The 4,738-nt window shown below is 27.0% G+C and overlaps 1 long non-coding RNA gene across 1 annotated transcript; it reads left to right on the forward strand.

Annotated features, from left to right (window-relative positions):
• The first annotated feature begins 1,083 nt into the window (after window positions 1-1,083).
• Window positions 1,084-1,858, forward strand: LOC126909666 (uncharacterized). Its single transcript, XR_007705078.1, has 3 exons — window positions 1,084-1,133; window positions 1,320-1,469; window positions 1,691-1,858. It is a non-coding gene; the product is annotated as an uncharacterized LOC126909666 (long non-coding RNA).
• Window positions 1,859-4,738: the final 2,880 nt, after the last annotated feature.

Genomic DNA, 4,738 nt, shown 5'->3' on the forward strand with positions numbered 1-4,738 from the left:
TTTTATTTGAGTTTCCCTTTCTGCCCAATAACACGTCCAAAGCGAAACACAATTCTCAGAAGAACAGAATAATAAAAAAAAGGAAAACGATTGCGCTCAACTGTTGTAAACTTTGGTGCCAATCTATAATTAAAATTTTAACCGTATGCTTTAAATGTGCATCAAGTCACCGCAAACCGAATGTCTACCGTTGTTGGAATTGGACCATCTCGCCGAAAAACAATACATTACCTTCGTTAAATATTTTAATAAATTTTGAGTAGAAGTAGTCACCGAGAGCAACACGCATACGCTACCGTATAGTAATTAAAGGCAGTTAACGCGATACTTGAGTGTTATTTAATGCTGTTATAATTTTCTCATCCCCATTTTGGGAAGAGGGGGCGAAGTACATGACGTTCGCGACACGGTCATAAATTACGCGCCACACAAGCACAAAACACCCCACACGTGTCGCAGGTAATAGACGACAGTGAACAAACTAGGAATTGGTGTGCGTGTCCATTCGGGTGCTCAGATCGTAGCACTGTGGGCTCTTATAATAATATGTATGAACGTTATGCCATTTTTATCATTTCAGTGTATATTTAACCCATTTACATAGAGGGCGGCAATAGACTGGGGCGTATGTACCTGCTACCCCTGTAATATACACCCCGTCGTGTTTATATAAGTATGCGTACTACAATAATAAATTACATAGATAAATAATCTATTGTGATATTTCTGTCGTCAAAACTAACATACACTTTTCTAGATTACATTTTAGTAGCTGTGAACGATTTTTTGGGGCAATTATTATGATCACCCGACGAAAGCACAACAACAATAGTATTTATACACTACAATTTTATCAATTGATTTTAGATTAAATTTATTTTTAAATAGAATGAAAAAAAAAAATGAATTTTCCTATTATTTTTCGACTGTAAATATTCTTAGCACATTTTGTGACTAAATTTGATGGATTTTGCACAATTGTCATCTGTGATAAGCTAGTTGATATAAAAATTTATCATTAATTATGCTATTTGAAATTTAATTTAAATGTAAATTTTCAGGTCAGTGAATACAATCAGTATAATCAAAGCTTAATAACACGAAAATCTAGTTATTTTTCTACAGTGAAAACGGTATTTTTAATTTTAATTTTTCACTACCACTAAAACATTTATGAAAAATAATATTTATCGAACAAACTTTAATATATAAACGTAAAGTTGTTCAAATACTCGTATAATCCATATTCTTGACAATTATACCAATTCACTAGCCAAATTTTTAAATATATAAATTTCTATTAGTATTTTGATTTAAAGGAAACAATAACTGTGTGAAAAAAAATGTGAACCATAAATTTTAGTAATATGTCAAAACCGCACGAACATACAAATCATTTAACTAACTAAAATTTTAAAATCAAGAAACTATGGTAATTGTTAGGAAAAAAGTTGATTTTTTCAGTGACAGTAAGAAAATTTATTATTATTTTAGAATTAGAACTTTTATTTTTATAATATAAACTTTACACGCAATTTTATTTTAATTTACCATCAGCTTAACTATATGTTTATTTAACTTGAAACTACTTCTTAATGTAATTATAATGTCAGTTAAGAGCTTATTCATTTTGAAAGTTTTTTTAACTTAATTAGATGTCATTTAACTGACCAAAACTTTTAAATTACAGAAAACAAAGCATTACAATAAATTACATCGGTATCCTTACGTTTTATGGAGTAAATTACATAAACCATACTATTGTTCGATGGGAGGAGCTTAACTAATAAGTATACTCATAAATATAGACAATAGATTACACTTAAGTATAACTATGAGACGTTAAATAGAAACCATGAAGGACGTTGTAACAGTAAATTAAAAATAAGCACCAAATTATTTAAATCATTTAATTTTAAAAAGCTTTAATTATTAAAAAGTAATTTCTTTCAGCACTTTATTCTTAATTAAAAGAGCTGTTATATAAATTTTAAGAAATACATAATTTTAAACAACGATGCTAAAAATTTACACTTCATTTGCATTTTGTAATAACACAGTTTGTGATTGTAATATACATATTACTTTTAAGATATTTTGAGGATTTAGTATTAAATTGTTTTTTAAGATTAGCAGAGATTAACAAAATATCATGGATGAAAATTTAAATTATTTTCTAAGAACATATTATTTAATCGTATCATAAATAACTTCGAATAAAAAATATGAACTTGGTGTTTTTTTTTATAATTCATTTAATGAACAAAAAACTTTTGTGAAGTACTTTGATATAGACAGTATCGCATTTATAAATATTACTAATTCCTTAGAGAAATATTTTTATTAAAAACTCTGAACCCTCTGTGAAGGAGTCTTGTAAAAGCTCACATTAAAAATATTTATATCAATCCATTATTGCTAGTTAGTTTAAATACATTATTTATTAGCAATTATATTCCATTATTTAGCTTTAAATACTCTTTAGAAAAAAAATTGCTCTCGAAATCACTGATTAAAGAGATTATACAATCTACATAGTTAAATTCTAAATCTATTAAATCTAATTAAATTAAATATTAATCTAAAAATTTTTTTATTTTTCCTATAATCTGGAACATATATATTATATACATACTTTTGAAATTCCAAAATGGAGGGGCTTGTGAGACTAACGTATACATTATTCTCTCAGTAATGAAACAAACGAAGGATCACGTCGTATCATCGTACACAATTTATTATTACAAATTTCTCAGAATTGTTCGAATACTACACTTGTCATTTGTTATTGTTTTACCTTGATAATATGTATTAAAATTAAATAATTAATTTGTCGAGAAAATTTAAGAAATACCGAATTTTCGAGCGTAATAAATCACATTTTAAATTTATTATATTTGAATAATCTGAATAATATTTTTATTTAAATAAGAAATATTTGCAAAATTACTTTAATGTAATACACAAATATAAATAGATAATAATTTTGCCAATTTTATGCGTTAATAACACTATTTTCTGCCACGGTTCATCTGAATATATATTGTAAATTAACAAGATGTGTACTCAAATCCTTCGTTTTAAAGTAAACGAGTAAGAAGTGCAAACCGCAAATTATATTGTTTAAGTGATATTCTTGTTAAAATTCTTTGCATTTTTACGGTTGATCTATTTGGTATGTTTAACACTTTTAAACCCACAAGGAATATAGGAGTAAACAATTGGAATAGTTATAAATAACAAAATAAAAAACTGCCTATACACCCTTGTTTACATGTAAAACGATGTGATTCTATCTTTATAAAACATTTATTTAATTATTATGACATTAATTAAATAACAATTTAATTTTACTCGTTAAAGCTTCGCCGGTTTTATGCAATAAAATAAGATTAATGGCTGCATTATTGCACACCCACGTTGTAATTATTTTATCACGCTACTTCAAATCTGTAAATATGTCTTTAAAATTATGACATTTATCTTGTGAGTAAAAAATATGGTATTCTCGACAGCTCATAACTGTTACTTAAATTTATTTAATGTTTTATTGTCCACCGGACATTTTAAATATTATATGCAATGACTAGTACATGAATTATTGTTATTATCATCAAACATAAATTGGCATTATACAGCGTTCCAAAAGTAGTCTGTACATTTATTTTTTCCATTTTTTCTTATCAACGAGTGTATCGTAATTGGGCTATATTCTAATTGCATTGTTTACTTTAAAGATATCTAAAAAAATTCAACATTTTAACGATAAAGTCAAGACAATTTTAAATCTCGCGGGACAACGAGCGCTTCTAAATGTTATTGTGTATTGGCATCAGGGTAAATATTATTTTCTCTTAGTGAGGTAAGCACCCTAACGATTTCGAACCCTTTTATAAGTGAGTAAACCGTATTACTCCCTAGGGAATGTGCAAATATTATATTCTTACTTCCACCCAGCACTATGTATCAACATATTGCAACAAAATGCGTAATTTATTTAAAGCTCACCCATCTTCAGAAAATAAAAATAACAATAACAAATTACTTTCTTAAGAAGCTATAAATTGAGTCTGCTATTTGTTTCAACTTTTAATATTTAATCAATTTAAGTAACAGAAATGAATACGATCGTTTTAATAGAAATCCTTTAGTATAATTAAGTTTTGATATTTATTATGTGCGTGATAATATTTTAATATCCGTACGCAAACTTGCTGAATAGCTACGCTTCCCGCTTAAATAATAGAAATACCAGCAACTGTAAAAAAATAAAATAAGAACTAAAAACTTTGTCGGTTTTAGATAAATTATAAAAAGTTCATTCGGTTGTTCGGAAATACTGTTAGTACAATTCCAACAAACTTAACGCGCTTTACCATATTTGAAAGCTATCTAAAATTTGACTACTCCGTAGATATATACCACTCGTATTAGTTTCCTTTTAAATGTGACGGTATTACTATTAATAAGAAAAGTACGATAAACGACTATTTTCACAAGTAAACGAGTTTGAAAGACGTGAATACGCTCAAGTTAAATGCCAGAAAGATGTTTACATAGACATGTCTGTTAATGTAATGCATCTTTAGTCAATTTTTTTTATTGAGAAAGTAATATTTATAGAAAATAAAAAAAAATGTCTACATTGACTTTAGAATAAACCATAATAGTAATGCACACTTTACTAGGAATAGTATGCCGTGTTGATACTTTATTCCAAAAACTAATTTAATTTTTT

This window comes from Daktulosphaira vitifoliae, unplaced genomic scaffold (assembly GCF_025091365.1).
Source record: "Daktulosphaira vitifoliae isolate Bord-2020 unplaced genomic scaffold, ASM2509136v1 Scaffold_814, whole genome shotgun sequence".
Taxonomy (NCBI): Eukaryota; Metazoa; Arthropoda; class Insecta; order Hemiptera; family Phylloxeridae; genus Daktulosphaira; species Daktulosphaira vitifoliae.